At 40.2% G+C, this 19,263-nt stretch overlaps 1 long non-coding RNA gene and 1 other non-coding gene across 4 annotated transcripts; one reads left to right on the forward strand and one right to left on the reverse strand.

Moving 5' to 3' along the window:
- Positions 1–11,336: 11,336 nt before the first annotated feature.
- LOC131698862 (uncharacterized) lies at positions 11,337–17,939 on the reverse strand. 3 transcript variants are annotated; one of them, XR_009307868.1, is made up of 8 exons: positions 17,230–17,939; positions 16,062–16,299; positions 15,793–15,897; positions 13,955–15,023; positions 13,691–13,847; positions 13,028–13,168; positions 12,601–12,705; positions 11,337–12,151 (listed from the first exon to the last, which is right to left on the reverse strand). It is a non-coding gene; the product is annotated as an uncharacterized LOC131698862 (long non-coding RNA). The 3 variants fall into 3 exon arrangements; XR_009307869.1 differs by having other exon boundaries at positions 11,337–12,705; positions 13,955–14,209; positions 14,844–15,023; positions 17,230–17,936; XR_009307867.1 differs by having other exon boundaries at positions 11,337–12,705.
- On the forward strand, positions 17,737–17,851 carry LOC117426004 (U5 spliceosomal RNA). Its single transcript, XR_004548080.2, has one exon. It is a non-coding gene; the product is annotated as a U5 spliceosomal RNA (small nuclear RNA).
- Positions 17,940–19,263: the final 1,324 nt, after the last annotated feature.

A 19,263-nucleotide genomic window follows, 5' to 3' on the forward strand; every position in this document is an offset into this window, starting at 1 on the left:
GACACGCTAAAAGTCCATTTAGCGGAGGTCTACAGAGCGGTCTACAGGGAGAAGCGGTTGGGCCCTTCTATGCGGGAGAGTGTAATTACTCTCCTTCATAAGAAAGGGGAAGTTAAAGATCTACGGAATTGGCGCCCAATCAGCCTCCTTTGCGTGGATTACAAGATACTAGCCAAAGCTCTGATGCTCCGGCTACAAGTACACCTCCCTTTGGTCATTGGCCCCGACCAGGCTTGTGGCGTCCCAGGGAGGTCCATCACGGATATTTTAATGTTAACAAGGGACATTCTGGCTTATTCTAGAGAACGGAACCATCCCCTCTGCCTGTTCAACCTTGACCAGGAGAAGGCGTTCGATAGGGTAAGCCATGAATATATGTACAAAGTGATGGACCAGATGAAATTCGCTCCTGGACTTAGGGGGTGGGTTAAAACCATCTATACAAATATTAGTACCCGAGTCTTGGTGAACAGGCACCTGACTGGTAAAATATCTATCCAGTCAGGGGTCAGACAGGGTTGCCCACTATCTCCACTGCTATATGTCGTGTGCATTGAACCCCTCCTGCAGGCAATTCGTAGGGATACCAATATAACTGGTTTCCAGCTGCCTGGATCCAACGGGGTCCAGGTCAAAACAACAGCATATATGGACGATGTGTCACTGTCACAAAGACGGCTGCAGGGAGGAACTCAGACCAGAGAGAGAAACACACAGACAGACGGTGATGATGAGAGAAACTGAGTGCGATGGTTGCACTCAGCGTTTAATAACAAATAAATAAAAAGGTTTAACAAACAGAACACAAAACAGGACACGGCACTTGAGCCAAAATAAACAGACAAACAAAACGAACTACACAGACAAACACGGTGAGCTTATTTTACTATTATTACTTTTACAATACCCTCCGTCTCCTAACCCGTTCTCCACTCACCGAACACCAACCCCCAGTGAGTGAAAACATGCAGCTTTTATGCAGTTGTACCGAGATTCGATTGCTAGTCAATCATTCAATTGGAATCTCGGTACAACTGCACGTGAATTAATTAAAGTGCAATTCCCCGTGCTCACATATTAGTTTTTACTTGCACGTGATGTGATGTGCCATCCCCCGTGCCTAAATACAAATATACAATTTACACACCGCTTATATCCCGTGTACCAATGCCTATACACCAACATTTACACACAACACGTAACATAACACACACAGGGGGGGCACTTTGCCACATATACCCCCCCTTGTGCAACGCACACATGGCCTCAATGGCCACCTCCCCCCTCAGTCCCAAAGTCCCGGAAGAGGGGGAAGCAAGTTGTTTCTGGGGGTGGCCATGGTGGAATGTCTGGCACCCCCCAATTCTTCGTGGCTGGCAGCTCCCTCTTCCGGGGCTTCAGCCACACTATCTGCTGCCGCGAAAGTGCAGCTGGGGGAGCTGGTCTCCTGACCTCCCCCTCTTTCTTTATGGCCGGCAGCTCCCCTTCATGGAGCTCCGGCCACAGTGTAGCGACCCGAGGCAAAGCAGAGGCCCCGGCGACCCCAGGCGAAGCAGGACCCTCGATGACCTCAGGCGACGGCAGCAGCAGCGGACCCTCAGGAGGTGGAGGCAGAGGCAGCTCCTGCTCCTCTCCCTCGGGTGGTGGTGGTGGTGGAGGCAGAGGCAGCTCCTGCTCCTCTCCCTCGGGTGGTGGAGGCAGAGGCAGCTCCTGCTCCTCTCCCTCGGGTGGTGGTGGTGGAGGCAGAGGCAGCTCCTGCTCCTCTCCCTCGGGTGGTGGTGGAGGCAGAGGCAGCTCCTGCTCCTCTCCCTCGGGTGGTGGTGGAGGCAGAGGCAGCTCCTGCTCCTCTCCCTCGGGTGGTGGAGGCAGAGGCAGCTCCTGCTCCTCTCCCTCGGGTGGTGGAGGCAGAGGCAGCTCCTGCTCCTCTCCCTCGGGTGGTGGTGGAGGCAGAGGCAGCTCCTGCTCCTCTCCCTCGGGTGGTGGTGGAGGCAGAGGCAGCTCCTGCTCCTCTCCCTCGGGTGGTGGTGGAGGCAGAGGCAGCTCCTGCTCCTCTCCCTCAGGTGGTGGAGGCAGAGGCAGCTCCTGCTCCTCTCCCTCAGGTGGTGGAGGCAGAGGCAGCTCCTGCTCCTCTCCCTCGGGTGGTGGTGGTGGCGCTGCCGGCTCCTCCGACAGCGGGGGTAGGGCTGGTGGCGGGCGTCTCCGCTGGGCTCCCTTCAGCAGCAAAAACAGCGGCTGCTGTGGAGCCTGAGCTTCACGCCCTCGTCCCTCCCAAAAAAAAATAGGGGTTTGGGCCTTCAGCTCCTCCCCTCCGGACACAGGACGCACCGGCTCCTCCCCTCCGGGCCGTGGGCGCACCGACTCCTCCCTCTCGGGCCGTGGACGCACCGACTCCTCCCTCTCGGGCCGTGGACGCACGACTCCTCCCTCTCGGGCCGTGGACGCACCGACTCCTCCCTCTCGGGCCGTGGACGCACCGACTCCTCCCTCTCGGGCCGTGGACGCACCGACTCCTCCCTCTCGGGCCGTGGACGCTCGGGCTCCTCCCACTCGGGCTGTGGACGTTCGGGCTCCTCCCACTCGGGCTGTGGACGTTCGGGCTCCTCCCACTCGGGCTGTGGACGTTCGGGCTCCTCCCACTCGGGCTGTGGACGTGGCAGCAAGGGCTCCTCTTCTTCATCCTGCATGGGGCATAGGGCCAACGTGTGCCCATATGCCCCACAGCCAGGGCACCACTCCCCCCATCCCAGTCTTTGGGCCATTGCCTGTAGGGTCCGGTGGACGGAGCAGGGTATGGTGGTGTGGCTAGTTTGGCCACAGTCGAAACACCACAGCCCTGCTTCCACCTTTCTCCCTTTGCCCTCCTGTGCTCTTCTCCAGCCTCTTCTCCCCATTTCTTCTCCTTTGTTTTTTTTTGTTTTTTTTGTTTTTTTTTGTTTTTTTCCACCCAAAAAAAACTGCGGTTCCCGCTCTGGCCTGAGCCCTGGAGGCGCTGTTGTCCCGGTTCTGACACCACGTGTCACAAAGACGGCTGTAGGGAGGAACTCAGACCAGAGAGAGAAACACACAGACAGACGGTGATGATGAGAGAAACTGAGTGCGATGGTTGCACTCAGCGTTTAATAACAAATAAATAAAAAGGTTTAACAAACAGAACACAAAACAGGACACGGCACTTGAGCCAAAATAAACAGACAAACAAAACGAACTACACAGACAAACACGGTGAGCTTCTTTTACTATTATTACTTTTACAATACCCTCCGTCTCCTAACCCGTTCTCCACTCACCGAACACCAACCCCCAGTGAGTGAAAACATGCAGCTTTTATGCAGTTGTAACGAGATTCGATTGCTAGTCAATCATTCAATTGGAATCTCGGTACAACTGCACGTGAATTAATTAAAGTGCAATTCCCCGTGCTCACATATTAGTTTTTACTTGCACGTGATGTGATGTGCCATCCCCGTGCCTAAATACAAATATACAATTTACACACACGTGAAACACAGACCGCTTATATCCCGTGTACCAATGCCTATACACCAACATTTACACACAACACGTAACATATAACACACACAGGGGGGGCACTTTGCCACAGTCACTCATTTGCACCAACACATAGTCGGTACCTCGGATTAGTAATATCCTTGAGAAGTACTGCACGGCGACCGGGGCAGTGATTAATAAGTCCAAGAGCGAAGTCTACGTGTCTAAAAATTGGCAGGTAGATAGGGAACTGTCGGACATGTACCCTGTCAAAAAGGACAAAATCAAGATTCTGGGCCTCATTTTCGAGAACAATAGCTCGGGGGCCCAGAGCTGGACGGCGGCCATTAACCAGGTCCGTAAAAAGATTGGCGGATGGAGCACAAGATCCTTAACAATGACGGGTAGAGTATTAATAACCAAGTCTATACTGTTCCCCATCCTCTCTTATGTAGGAAAAATCTTTCACCCAGACAGGACCACCAAAAAAGTGGTGGACCGCATTATCCACCGCTTTATCTGGGGCAGCAAGATGGAGAGGGTAAAGCGAGCCACCCTGAGTAAAGCCGACAAGAAGGGAGGTAAGGGGGTCCCGGACGTTGTGCAGCTCACCCGAGTGCAGGGGCTCACGCAAACTATCAAGAACATCCAGGCCCTGGACAGGAAGGTATGTTACATGAATCGTTTCTATTTTGCCACCTGTCTCAGGGCCTTGGGCCTCTGCACTATTGATAACACTGTGCCGTACTCCTGGGACCCCCCATTGTATTATAGAACCTTAAGGGACACTATATATAAATTGGGCTTAGATAAAGCAAAATTGGCCTCCTGGGAATACAAGGCTGTAACTAAATATCTTGCCGGTTCCCAGGAAATTGAAAAAGTAGCTACTTTCTCCCTCACCCAAAGCCAAAAAATCTGGGAGAATGTGTCTCACAGCTGCCTCAGTAATGTCCAGAAGGATATAGCATGGAACACCGTCCACAGTGCACTCCCCACTCGAGCGTTCATGTTCAGGAGGGGACTAGCCCAAGTAGAAACATGCCCCTATGCAAAGTGCCGCAAGAGAGAAACACCAGCCCATATCTTCTGGGAGTGTGATGTGGCTGGCAGTGTCTGGCTCTCTGTCTCTGTCTTCCTAAACAGGTTTGCTGACACGGCCAAGATGACCGCTGAGACTGTGCTCTATGGGCCTGCGGGAGGAGTCACTACCAGCACAGCTAAGTGCGTTTGGCGTGTCATCAATGTTGTCAAGCAGATCCTGTGGGAAGGCCGTAACGTCTGTGTCTATCACAAGCAGGAGCTAGACACTATCACCACGACCAGAAGGGCACAAACTCTTATCAAGGACTTTGTAATTCTGGACATCCGGACCCTCGGGAAGGACAAGGCCTGCGCGGAGTGGAGGATCGCCGGACTTCAGGACGTGAAGATGGAATGAAGGAAAAAACTGGAACCGCTAGCTCCTAGGAGCGGGACTACGGGGCACCGCTAAGCCTTTTATTTATTTTGTTTTTGAACGGTGCCCTGGTTTTATGTAGTCTTTTTGTTTCAGTTTTATGGATTTTGATTTGATTTATTTTGAATGTTTTATTTGATTTTGTTTTGTTTTGTTTTATGTATCTAAAAGATTTTTAATGTCAACTATTAAAAGTTACATTTTAAGTGTTTTAAAATTTTAGAATTTTAACTCACTGTTTTATACACTGTCCCTTTTCCCCTGTCCCTGTTTTAGATCTATAGTTTTATGTTCACTTTTGAACCTTTTTAGAGAGCACTCCCCGGCCCTCACAAGCACTGGTTTTTTATAGATGGTTCTTTTTTTCCAGTCACTTTTAAAGCAGCACAGGTTTTTTTCATGTTGATTTTAATCTGTGTCTGTTTTAACCATGTATAAGCACAATTGTCTTGGTGTTTTTAAATGTGTTTTAAATGCTTTTAAAACAAAATGTATGTCTGTATGCATGAATGTCATCTTTAAAAGAAATGTAAAATGAATGAAAAAAACGAATGGGTGTAAATGTAAAAAAAAAAAAAAAAAAATGTAAAATCTCAATAAAAGAGTATTTTACTAAAGATTTCCGTGGAGAGGAACATTTATGAGTTTCAACTGATTTTTTGATGCCCTGCTTTGGCGGGGCTTCCCTTTGTTGTGTAATAATAGAATTGCAGTATGTGCTGTTGTTCACACTAGCACCAGTGTTATACGCGGTCCCTTTTTTCTTGCTCCCTTTCGTGTAGTTTTCAACTCGATGCATTAACTTTAGGCACAGACCTGCACAACAGCGCCATGTTGCCACGGCAGCAGTATTACATCCGTAGTGGTTTGTTTAGCACTACCATAGAGAATGAATGGGACATCGTTTAGGGCGGTTTAGCTAAACAATTCTTTATATTAGTCCAAAGAATGTAGTGGTAACATTTCTTAACATCTAAAATGATTATAAATCGTTTTTTTAGAGTTCTCTGTAATATTTATATCAGCCATTATGCAGACCCAGGTGCATTATGGGAGGACTCATACAACCCTAAAACCTTTACAATTCGAACCTGTGCTAACATTTATTAGATTCAAAAATAACTTTAAATAATTTGTAAGAGTACGTTGTACTGTTAAAATCAACCATTATGTAGAACCATGTTCATTATATATATTTTATATAGCTATATTTTAATATATTTTAGCTCAAAGAGCCAGCTACATTTATATTTTGATATATATTTTATACTTTAATATATATTTTTTTACTGATGATGAAACTCTTTAATATGCTTAGGGTCTCTCTGTTTGTCAATAACCCAGGTTATTGTTTCGGAGGGACTCGAACACGGTCAAAAGAAAAATACACACACACACACACACTCTCTTTTTTCTTTTTCTTTTCTATGTAATAGTCTGTAAACTAGGGCACAACAGATGCCTTTTTAGGGGGTGGGCTATTTTTGACGGATATCCCGTAAAAGGGGGCGGGACATAAGGGTCATAAATCACTCAAAAAGGCGTGGGGAAAGGGGCGGGGCTTAAATGTCATAAATCATTCAATAGGTGCGGGGCTTGGGTCATAAATCAATCTAAAGGTGTAAAGGGGCGGGACTTAGGGTCATACATCTATCAAAAGGGACGGGGCTGAGAAAGTCACATTCGCTGTATCGCCTTTACTACTAATAAATATTGCAGGCAATTTCGAAAAAAGCAACGGCCGAGCTCTGTCTTTAGAAAAAGCACTGAAATGTTCCTTGCACAATTGTTTAAATTATAGATGCCCACTTAACTGAGAATTTTTCCCAATTGCTTTTTACATTTAATTTTTGTCTTTCGACATTTCTGCTTCACCTTTTAGTTCTGCTTTATGGAGGATATTCCATGCCCAAATTAAAAATAAACAAATGCATAAATGAATAACTAAATGGACATGTATTTATTGATTGATTGATTGATGTATTTCAACATTTATTCATTTATATATTTATTTATTCATTGACTTATTTCACTTTTGCCACTTTGCTTTTTACATGTACATTTCTGCTACGACAGTTCCTTTTCTGCTACTTGCATTTCACTATGCGCTTTCGCTTTTACATTTCCGCCACTGCATTTCCTTTTCGACTGCTTTTTACATTTCGTTATGCAAAGACACGCGTGTCAATCAAAGCGAATGGGCGGTATCATTTACACCATTGGCTAGTCCATGTATTGACAATGTACCGATTGAGTTTGCAGTGCAGGCAGGAACCATTATGGTGGCTTGTTGGTCTAGCTGTATGATTCTCGCTTAGTGTGCGAGAGGTCCGGGGACCAAATCCTGGACGAGCCCTTTTTATTGTTTGTATTTTTTTTTATAATGAAACACTTTTTTCAATGAGGACAAGAGTATTCTTACACAAACTGTTTTAGCAAGAAATCGTTTATAAAAATGCAAAAGCACAGGTAAAATAATACATAGTCAAGTACAACAAATAATACTGTAAATATGGTACAGCGGGTAAGGATTACGTATATAGGAATAGATAAAAAGCAAGTATACACCATGGGTGGCTTGCATAAAAGTGGAGAGTAGCTACTCTCAGAGTAAACAGTAAACAGCAGAGTAAGCTTAGTCTGCTTTCACCACAGCTGAGTAAGCTTACTAAAGAAGTAAATAAGAGAGGAAGTTAAACCTGGGTAGAGGCTGGTTTAGTAGAGGAGGGGGCTCCTTTCTTTCATTTAGCATTTGGAATATGGATGAGTATTTATTGGATTTCAAACAAATATTTGATTTTGAAGAGAAAACAAGACCTGGAAACAAGAGTGTTTAGAGATGGGACTAATCCTCTTGACATGTACAGTGAAGAACAATTTCATCAACTATATCGTTTTGCAAAATATACAATCCAGGGACTGGTGGAGAAGATGTAACACGTAGAAATAAAGCACTTTAATGCTCCTATCTGTTCTCTTTTTGCAGCGCTGTGGGCTGTGTGCAGTTTTCAGTGGTGTCAGTGCCTGCTGTAGTACCTGGATTCTAAACATTTAATTGGTCTTGAACTATATATATATATATATATATATATATATATATATATATATATATATATATATATATATATATATATAAAGAAACCACACACAACTGTACTTGACACCGATTCTGGAGATGAGCATGCTATTGTTATTTCTTCCTGCCTCATATCGCTATCTGGTACCTCTTCAATATAGGCAACGTTTTGGGGTGTAATCTCTTTAATTGGGAGTGCCAGGGGGTCGGTCTGTCTTTCTACAGGTCCGCCTCCAGTTCTATTTTTTTTCTCTTTTTTCTTTTGCTATTTATTTTTTTGCCTATTTCTTCAATTCTTTCCATGCACCCTGTAGCTGTTTTACCGACCTTTTTGTAACCCTTTCCTCCACATTAAACTGTTTCTTTATTTCCACCCATGCTTTTTTCTCTGTCCTAAACTGCCTGATAATTTCGACAAGATTTTTTTTCAAAATCACTGTAATTGTTCCCCCTTTGTCTTTTTGTTGCTGTTTCCTTATCTAGATAAAAAATAAATTAAGGTAGGTTGCCATGGTTAGTGTAATTCTATTTATTTATCCACATTGTATTTGGCAAATAAGATGGATTTATGTTTTCTTATCGTTACCTGCATTACAAAGTTGTTTTTAAGATGTTTCCTCTTTATCACGTGTATAATCTCACAATCGCCAACAGTCAACAAACACTACTTGAGATTTCAATGTAAAAAAACAAAACAAAACAACAACAAAAAAAACTGTACTCTTTACAAAGTGTAAATATAAATGCTAGAAATTGCGTAGGCGACAACATGTGTCGATATTATGAATTATTATTATTGCCTTGCGCATATCTGTCCGGGACTCGGGCACTAAGGGCGGGAAAGAAAGTATATTCTTGGCAAGTACTTTAAAATATATGATTGCAATAAGTTTTACATTTGTTTCACATTTACTTATTAACCTTCATACAATTCCTTGCCGTTTGTTATATAAAAAAAGACCTTGATACCACGGTGAAACAAAAACTATGAGAAAAGGCGTTCAGAACGGGTCTGCTACAAAGGAAAATATCGGGGATTGAAAAGGGCCTAGCGTAGTGAAAGCGGATAAAGGCTCGATGGTGTGGAAAGCAACGGATATCGCCATTGTTATATAGTTTTCTAAAGTACAAACATATTGTGATTAACACAGTTTAGTACAATTTACTTACATCTGACACTTACCTCCTCACTAAAGTTTACCTCCGCACTAAAAAAAAAAGTCTACCGGTTGGGAATGTTGAACACTTTATTTGCATAATTTACTCCTCTGATTAATTTTTACTCTGAGAGTAGTAACTCATCTGTTAATTTTCTCTCGTGCAACCCAATTTTACTCTCCGAATAGCTAATCCACTTTTATGCAAGCCACCCCATATCTGGTAAATAACTGTCAACTACAGTTTGTGCGTAAAATATTTAAGGAGAATATCGAATTTAAAATAAATAAAAAAGAATCTGTCCGTCAGGGAATTGAACCACGGTCTTCCACGTGACAGGGAGAGTTACTGACCACTATACTAACGAGGAACGCCTAAACTATAACTGTTCTGTGCTCACAGGAAAACTGCACTTACTCCATAGCAGACTAATGAATGGCCCACCTGATCCCCCGGTGGAGGGTAGACTCCAAGAACCACCGAGTCCTCCACCTATCTTCAGTCGTCACTTTTTTTTGCTTCGTTCTGGCCCAGTGGTGCTGTCGTGACAAACTTTGCAACCTGTTGAATTTTGCATTACGTATGTGCATGAGTCAGTGTTTTGTTGAAATACAGATTTTTCTTAAACAATTAAACAAATTTACATTTTATTTGTATAGTGAGCTTTTACACATAATAGGTAATTCATGTATCTAATTATCTACAAGTATTTTCAGTCTTTCTCCATCTTGTCAGAATACTTTACTGTATTTGGGTCTGTGTCGGTGTGTTCAGAGGCTTCGTTGGTGTTTGGGTCCATAGTCGTAATTGATGTACTGTTGATGTCTTCGTCAGCATTTGTTCGCCTTCTTGGTTTGTATCAGAAAAAGTATTCAACCCCTGTGCTGTGGAAGCTCCCAGTTTACACCGATGAAAGAAATTGCCCTAACGAGGACACAATTACCTTACCATTGGCCTCCACCTGTGAACCATTAAAGCTGCTGTCACATTTTCTGGATAAAAACCCCACTGTTGAAGGATCATTGGTCAGGCTGTGAGTCTGAAGGAAAATGAAGACCAAAGAGCATTCTACAGAAGTTAGAGATAAAGTAATACAAATGCAACCAACCTGAACAACCTGGAGCAAATCTGCCAAGAAGAATGGGCCAAAATCACTCCGACACTGTGTGCAAAGCTGGTACATACTTACCCCAAAAGACTTAAAGCTGTTATTGCAGCGAAAGGTGGCTCTACCAAATATTAATGTGTGGGGGTTGAATACTTATGCAAGCAAGATATTTCAGTTTTTTATTTTTCTTAAAAATATTTCCCAACATAAAACCAATGTCACCTTACAATAATTGATTTTGAGTTTCAGTGTTTTAAAATAAAATATCAAACAGAACAAAATTTCAAAGTACCATTTGTAATTCAGTAATATGAGAGAATTGGTCAGGGTTCTGAATACTTTTGCAAGGCACTGTGTATATATATATATATATATATATATATATATATATATATATATATATATATATATATATATATATAAAGTAGTCTTCCAATGTTTAAGAGCAAAGATGCAGTATTTGTAAAGTGGGTTTGCATATTTGTTTTTTCGGTTGATGAGGAATATGGGATTGACTGGGCTGGACCACACGGTCATGATACTGAAGAGATCCAACTTCCTCGTCAGTTAACAGCACAAGAAATCGCAACATTGCCAAATCCAGAAGACCAGCATGCTTTGAGCATTTACACAGACACTGTTACAATAATCTCAGAAATATTGGGGAATTCCTAAAATAGGAACATGATACAGTGACACATACATTTTCATGGTTATAGTTCGTAACGAGTATATACTGCACATTTGTGTAAAGACTACCTCTACAATAGCAATACATTGTGTAAAGACTACCTCTACAATAGCAATACATTATTTTTGTAGTTTGATCAGTGTTAACCTTTCTTAGTATGATACTTCTGAACCCTGACAAGTACTAATACCTCACAATATCACCAAGGTATATAAGGTAAATCAGAATTTTTATATTATTAGTGTTTCTTTTTTCAGCAGTTCCTATAATTTGTTAGTGTGACAGGTAAAACAAATTGGGTGAGAAAAGGACATAACATTGGCAAAAAAAATTAAATTAGAAAGAAACAGACATCCAAATTTGATGATTTTTTTATTGTTTGGGACAGCTGTATTTTTTGTCATTGAGTCTGACTTTCTTAAATAAATAAATGACAATAGTATCTGTGCTTATGTTGATATTTAACAGATGTTTTCACAAACTTAAGGAAGTATTTTAGAAGAAAAAAAAAGCGTTGTCTTCTCCTCCCCCCCACCCCCCAAAAAAAGTTTTGAGAATCAGTGCATTATTTATTGTAATCAAAATAATAAAATGGCCTAATAAAATTGCCAGTCATTAATTTGAATTTCTTTCTTAGTACATTTAGTATTTATATAAATGTATTATTACTTGTACTGTGATTCTTGAAATGTATTTTTGTTTACGACTGTAAGCCGCCCTGGATAAGGGCATCTGTTAATAAATAAATAAATAAATAAATAATAATAATAATAATAATAATAATAATAATAATAATAATAATAATAATAATAATAATATAGCAGAACATTAACCTGGATGTTTTTTTTTTACTTTGTCATGTTTATATTTCTAGTTGTCAAATCAATTATGTTGTATATTTTAATTGGCCCCTGAAGGAGTTCAAACAGATTTCTCATGGCGGAATTCTAAATTAGACAAGTCCAAAGCCGGTGTCTACAGTATGTATACAGGAAAGAAGATCCTCCTCAAATGATGAGTAGTGAAAGTCGTGTCTGGGTAGTTTAATGATTTCGAAGCAGGTGGATGCTTTGGGCAGTTTGGTATCTGTGACCTCAACAGACAGCTCCTTCGGGAGGACCTCCCATCCAACCCAGAATCTGAGGAGATCAATCAGCGCTCTTGGTGATGCTACAAAAGTGAAAAATAAATAAATGCCTCTTTTCAAATTTCACAGGGTCTTGAGTACTGTCAAGTCAGCTTTTTGAAAAGTAACAAATATTTTTACTTTTGTTGATTATAATGTGCTACGTATGATCTACCTATGTACATATAATACTTGCATATAAAAGACATGAAGGCTGTATTTGTGCTTTGAGTCGTAAAAATAAAATCATACTAGCACAGTAGTGACATCAAAATGTTATTCGTCTACAAGATTATTCTTATTCATTACATTCCCTTTCAGTGTGAACATTAGCTTATGTATTCTTTGTATAGGAATATTACATATGAAGTGGTGGCAAATGCTGTTTTGAGTGATGAAGAATAAGAAGTTGTCCCTTCTCGTATAAGGTAAGAATGAGTTGGGTGGTTAAAATAAAATTATACATGGCGATGATTAATAGATTCAATTATACTGTTTCAATGAATGTCCTGAAGAAGCCTGTGATACGGCATTTAGTCTCAAGAGAACAGTCATCATCATCATCTTCCGCCACATTCAGTGTGGGCCAGGTGATCATCTTGAGGAAAAAAAGAATGAATAGATAAATGAATGAACGGCAGGGGATCTCTTGCTGAACCTTATTGGCCATTTTTGTTCAATTCCAATATTGAAATTGCTCAATAACAAGCTTCATCTCAAAGCTCTATACAAGCTGGGTTTTATATTGTAGACTAAAACATACTAGTATATGAGCTTCACAGTTACACCAAAAAATATATAAACTTCAGAATTAGAAATATAACAATTAAATCACATTATCAAAACACTGAAACAGTAACACACTGCCACAGGCATTCACAACTTAATCAGGGAACAACATGTAATAAAATGTAACACACCTGGGAGGTGTATAGTGTGTCAGAGGCCCTTGGAAACATCAGTGGAATAATATCACTTCTTTCCTTCAGGAGAGGCCAGACCAATGTCTCTTTCAGTCTTTTCCTCAGCTGTTTAACCTGTCGAGTTGGTCTTACAATAACCTACCACAAATAAGAAGAGTATAGCAGAGTAATAAGCAAACTGAAGAATGTACCCAATTAAAATGCATAATAACTGTAGGTCAGGGGTGGTCAAACAGCCCTGTGGACTCCCATCCCCAGCCGGCAAAAGAACGACAGGATTGAACCAGCAACCTCAGAGTCGTAAAGCGCACCCTGCACTCCTAGTGGAGGCCTTTACCGAATGCGCCACTCAGGAATCCAGTCCAGCTGATTTTATAGGTCACCTTTCATTATCAATGTCTAAAACACATGGAAGAATTTCAATGTGACGAATTAAGCAGGTGAATTTGTTAAATGAAGTCCTTTAGTGATCGTTTCAATTAAAAATTCCCTCTTCAGACCTCAATCACAAGAGTTTCCCTTTTATTGAACACATTTGCTGGATAGGGGCTCTCCATGACTGGGTTTGGCCACCCCTGCTGTAGGTTATCAATTAATTACAAAACTAACCAGTACAATGAGTAAACCTAACATGGATATGCACGAAACAAACCTACTTACAGCGTGAAGGAGGAGTTTGTCCATTAGCCAATGCCGATTTTCTTGCCGTTCCATTCTTAGTTGTTCACATGGAACGGAGATCATCCCACTCTACATCAGTGATTTACACTTCAGTACATTTCAGTCTCCAGCCTACAACCTTGAATTTGGGACAATTCTGTTCAAAAGAGTGCTTGTTAGCAATTTTCAGAGGCACAGAAAATGAGAGAATACAGAACAGACAATAAAAGTTTCAGCCATTGAAATTATGCATACATTACTTACTAATCTGACAGTTTCACGAACATCAATATCAGGACAGTCGTGAATCTCCAGATTGGCTGTTTCTGGTGCACCTCCAAGCAACACATGGATAATTGCGGGACTCAATCCAGCTAAGCTTGGACCACCGTGCAGGAAAGAATGTCCAATCATTCGCCCAGCAACGTGAAACATGTCACTCTCGAGAAGGAACTCAGATGTGGAGGGAATTAAATGGTCAGGTTCTCCTTCAAACATTAAAAGTTCTGTCAGTGATTCCTGAGGAGGGAGGAAATCAAACATAAATAAGGATCAAATCACATTTTATATTCTGCAAAAAATTGAACTCACAGCACTGCTAACTGAGTTCATACTGTCTAGGCGTTATTTCCACAATTGTAAACATTAAAGCACAGTGTGTAGATGCAAGACTAAACAATAATGGAAACAAACAATGATTTCTGTAGTACTCTTAGAATAAATAACCTGAACAGTGATGTCCTTGGCCAGTTAATTAACTAAAACCATTGCGCATGGGATGCCTCCACTATACAGTCTATCCTTATTCTGTTAGATTGGTGATGTATAAAAAGTAAAAATATGACCGATAAAGTATATAGATTTTTTCCACAAGCATGTGACAAATATTACAAATACATTGTGATCTGTAATATTCTTGAGCAAATTAATATAAACTGACATTTCTAAATAACCTCATTTAAAAACCCTGTTTTATAGAAAGCAAGTTACGATGAAAACCAAACTGAAGCTTTGATATAATTGTGGAGAAAAAGAACCTGTTCACTCCTTCACCCTCAGCTGCATCGCCTATGGAAAACTCAGAACATTAAAATATGAAACCATGATTAAAACCTTAAAAATAAAGAGAGTGAGTAAAATTCCATTCAAATACCTTCAAGTGTGCATTTTAAAGGACAGGCCCATTCTATTATGGACATTTTATAAAATGACAAAATGTCCCTCTCTCTATTCTCCATGCTGTCTCGCAAATCCATTCTTAGATGGAGTGGTTTACCAGTTTCATGCTGCTTCAATACAGCCTCCCTGAACAAATTTGCCATGATTTTCCATTCTGAAAAGAAATAAAACATACCCATTGAAAAACAGAAAGGTGTGAGCTTATTTCATTCAACACATAAAATTAATTCAAATAATTTAATTCACAAACCGTCCTCAGCCTCTCTGCTGTCAACGAAGACTGCTCTGTCTACTCCTGCATCCCTACTGCTGTCTATTATTTCACTTGGTCTATCCGGAATACACTCCTGAGGCTGTAGCAGCTCATCAGAATTCAGCAGCACACAAGTTACTGTTGCAGTGGGCACCTCTGAACTCTGAGTCTCACCTACTCCTTCCACTACACTACTGTCTGTGCTCTCAAATGAAGGCCTTGAAGACAATACATTTTAAATCATAAGTTTCACATGAAGTAATTAACTAAGAAGACACAGCAAAACAAAGACAATTAAGGACAAAGCCTCACAAGCATATGCAGGACCAACACATTCTCAGATCACTACTGAGAATTTTCATCAAAAAGTTCCTTTGGTATATGACAACAGGTAATAAGAACTTGACATATGTATCCATGAAGTGCAGCAAAACAATGATTATAACCACTACTTAAATTATATTACATCAAAACACAGCCAATCAGCTTTTATTCATTTTTAAAACATTTAACGAGACCAATACATTTATTTCTGTAAGACTACATTAACATAATCATTTCCTGAAAACCACTATACGCATATTTCATCATTTTACTGCAAATAAACCTTTCAAAATAGTTAATGTACTGTATTTAACAATGACCAATTACATTAACAAAAACACTATACCTGCTGCTACAGCCGTCACTGTGACTTTATTTCTGAGAAGGAAAAGTCTTTCTCACAAAAGAGGCACTTCATCAGGGGCCCAGTGGATAAGGACAGCCCAGGAACCTACAAAATGAATTGCAGCAGACACGTCATTCACTGCAAATGCAATGTTACACTACAGCTGAATGAACATGTGGAACCCTCAAAACCCACCAAAGAAGATGGATGAATAATAAGAATTTACCAGCACTAAGAAATAATCAAAGAAAAAAACAATAAGCTCTTACCTGATCCATATTAAGACCTCTTTGTAGCGGCCTTACATAGATAATGGCAGAGACCATTTGGGTTTCTGGGTCCCTTAAATATTTTGCTGAGTACCCCTCATTAGGGCAACAATAACAGCCTAGATCTGTCTTCTCGTAGATCCTGAAATCTTTATTAGTTAAAATCCACCACCCTCACTCAGTTTGGGATAAGATTCGAATAACTGTCTTCTGAATCCTTCACAACTGCTGTCACAACCTTGACATAAAACAGAACACAAATGTAATAAATGTGAATCTAGCGAACATCTTAAACACTGATATTATTTATTATTATTATTATTATTATTATTATTATTATTATTATTATTATTATTTATTTCTTAGCAGACGCCCTTACCCAGGGCGACTTACAATTGTTACAAGATATCACATTATACATTGTTTCACATTATACAGATATCACATTATTTTTACATACAATTACCCATTTATACACAACCTTGTATTTTGCTGCTACTAAAGCAGCATAGGTGTTTTATTGGTTTTATTTTTTTTATAGCATCTGTAAGCAAAACACAAAGCTGAACGGATCACTAACTGCAAAACAATCCCAAACTAAATTCCAGTCATTTACTTAGGAGTAGCATCTAAAAGGATTTTGGGAGCTTTATGATAGTAATAGTGGTTGATGACATTTCAGTAGCATAGAACAGTGGTTTAATAAAAAGTCTAAAATATCGAAGGTACAGGTTACACTGCATTAAGCTCTACATCGCGTTATTTGTTATTAGCTTCTCATTGGGTTTATTTGTATCTGCTTTTAGAATCGTGATATATACTGAACATCGAAAGAAACTTTAGATAAAATTCACTAGAATGACAAATTCTGTTTTACAGCAGGTGCAGTAAGATTGTAATGTGCTGATTAACAATTGACATTGTACTGTATATGGTTATGGGGGGACAGGGGGTACTGTGAAATTCACAGGCTAGTACTAGCGTGTGGCCACCGTTGCTGAGCAGCAGGCATTTTGTCATCATGTCCATCATGTATATACCTCGTTTTTTGTTTGGTTTTTTTTTCGAATGAAATGTGTAATAATACTGATCAGTTTCTTGTGATGCTCAGTATATGTACTATTAAATAACGCGTTTTAATTTTGACAGAATATTTGCATAAACGTACCTTGAAAGGTGGTTCTACATTCAGTTCGTCTTTCTGCTGAGTCTAGTCGGCTCCGTGGAGTCGGGTTTCCTTTCAGACAGCAGAAGTTGGGAGTGTAAGTGACACCAACACGGCGCTGGAGTGGGAACGCTCGTCTTCTTTTTGAAGGCGATCCTCTGTACGGGGCGGAAATCCTTGAAACTTCGGCTAAAAATAGAGAGGGACAAAAAAATATAAACGGAAAACGAATACCTTGGGGTTGAGCAATACTGTTGGGTGGAAACCGCGCTGCAGGGTTGGATCATATTTGCATACCCATAATGCACTTTGGTAGAATCTAATTTCCTCTTATGAAATGCATGCTTTTAAAATATCATATTTAAATCTAAATGTCAACATACAGTACTTGTATGCTGTTTTGGCTGTTTTTCTCAAGACTTAGACTTTAAAATGCTCGTTTAAAACAACTACCCGTCCCTTGTTACAATAACAATATGAGTAGGTTGCCTACTGAACGGTGATGTTAGCATACTCTGGTTTCTCTTCAGATCGCATAAATCTTTCGCCTTTTACTAAAGATTTCCGTGGAGAGGAACATTTATGAGTTTCAACTAATTTTTTGATGCCCTGCTTTGGCGGGGCTTCCCTTTGTTGTGTAATAATAGAATTGCAGTATGTGCTGTTGTTCACACCAGCACCAGTGTTATACGCGGTCCCTTTTTTCTTGCTCCCTTTCGTGTAGTTTTCAACTCGATGCATTAACTTTAGGCACAGACCTGCACAACAGCGCCATGTTGCCACGGCAGCAGTATTACATCCGTAGTGGTTTGTTTAGCACTACCATAGAGAATGAATGGGACATCGTTTAGGGCGGTTTAGCTAAACAATTCTTTCTATTAGTCCAAAGAATGTAGTGGTAACATTTATTAACATCTAAAATGATTATAAATCGTTTTTTTAGAGTTCTCTGTAATATTTATATCAACCATTATGCAGACCCAGGTGCATTATGGGAGGACTCCTACAACCCTAAAACCTTTACAATTCGAACCTGTGCTAACATTTATTAGATTCAAAAATAACTTTAAATAATTTTTAAGAGTACGTTGTACTGTTAAAATCAACCATTATGTAGAACCATGTTCATTATATATATTTTATATAGCTATATTTTAATATATTTTAGCTCAAAGAGCCAGCTACATTTATATTTTGATATATATTTTATACTTTAATATATATTTTTTTACTGATGATGAAACTCTTTAATATGCTTGGGGTCTCTCTGTTTGTCAATAACCCAGGTTATTGTTTCGGAGGGACTCGAACACGGTCAAAAGAAAAATACACACACACACACACACACACTCTCTTTTTTCTTTTTCTTTTCTATGTAATAGTCTGTAAACTAGGGCACAACAGATGCCTTTTTAGGGGGTGGGCTATTTTTGATGGATAACCCGTTAATGTCGAAAAAAGGGGGCGGGGCATAAGGGTCATAAATCACTCAAAAAGGCATGGGGAAAGGGGCGGGGCTTAAATGTCATAAATCACTCAACGGCTTGGAAAGGGGCGGAGCTTGTGGTCATAAATCAATCAATAGGTGCGGGGCTTGGGTCATAAATCAATCAAAAGGTGTAAAGGGGCGGGACTTAGGGTCATACATCTGTCAAAAGGGACAGGGCTGAGAAAGTGACATTCGCTGTATCGCCTTTACTACTAATAAATATTGCAGGCAATTTCGAAAAAAGCAACGGCCGAGCTCTGTCTTTAGAAAAAGCACTGAAATGTTCCTTGCACAATTGTTTAAATTATAGATGCCCACTTAAACTGAGAATTTTTTCCAATTGCTTTTTACATTTAATTTTTGTCTTTCGACATTTCTGCTTCACCTTTTAGTTCTGCTTTATGGAGGATATTCCATGCCCAAATTAAAAATAAACAAATGCATAAATGAATAACTAAATGGACATGTATTTATTTATTGATTGATTTATGTATTTCAACATTTATTCATTTATATATTTATTTATTCATTGAAGAGGGCGCCATCTG

Source organism: Acipenser ruthenus, chromosome 20 (genome assembly GCF_902713425.1).
Source record: "Acipenser ruthenus chromosome 20, fAciRut3.2 maternal haplotype, whole genome shotgun sequence".
In the NCBI taxonomy this organism is placed as follows: Eukaryota; Metazoa; Chordata; class Actinopteri; order Acipenseriformes; family Acipenseridae; genus Acipenser; species Acipenser ruthenus.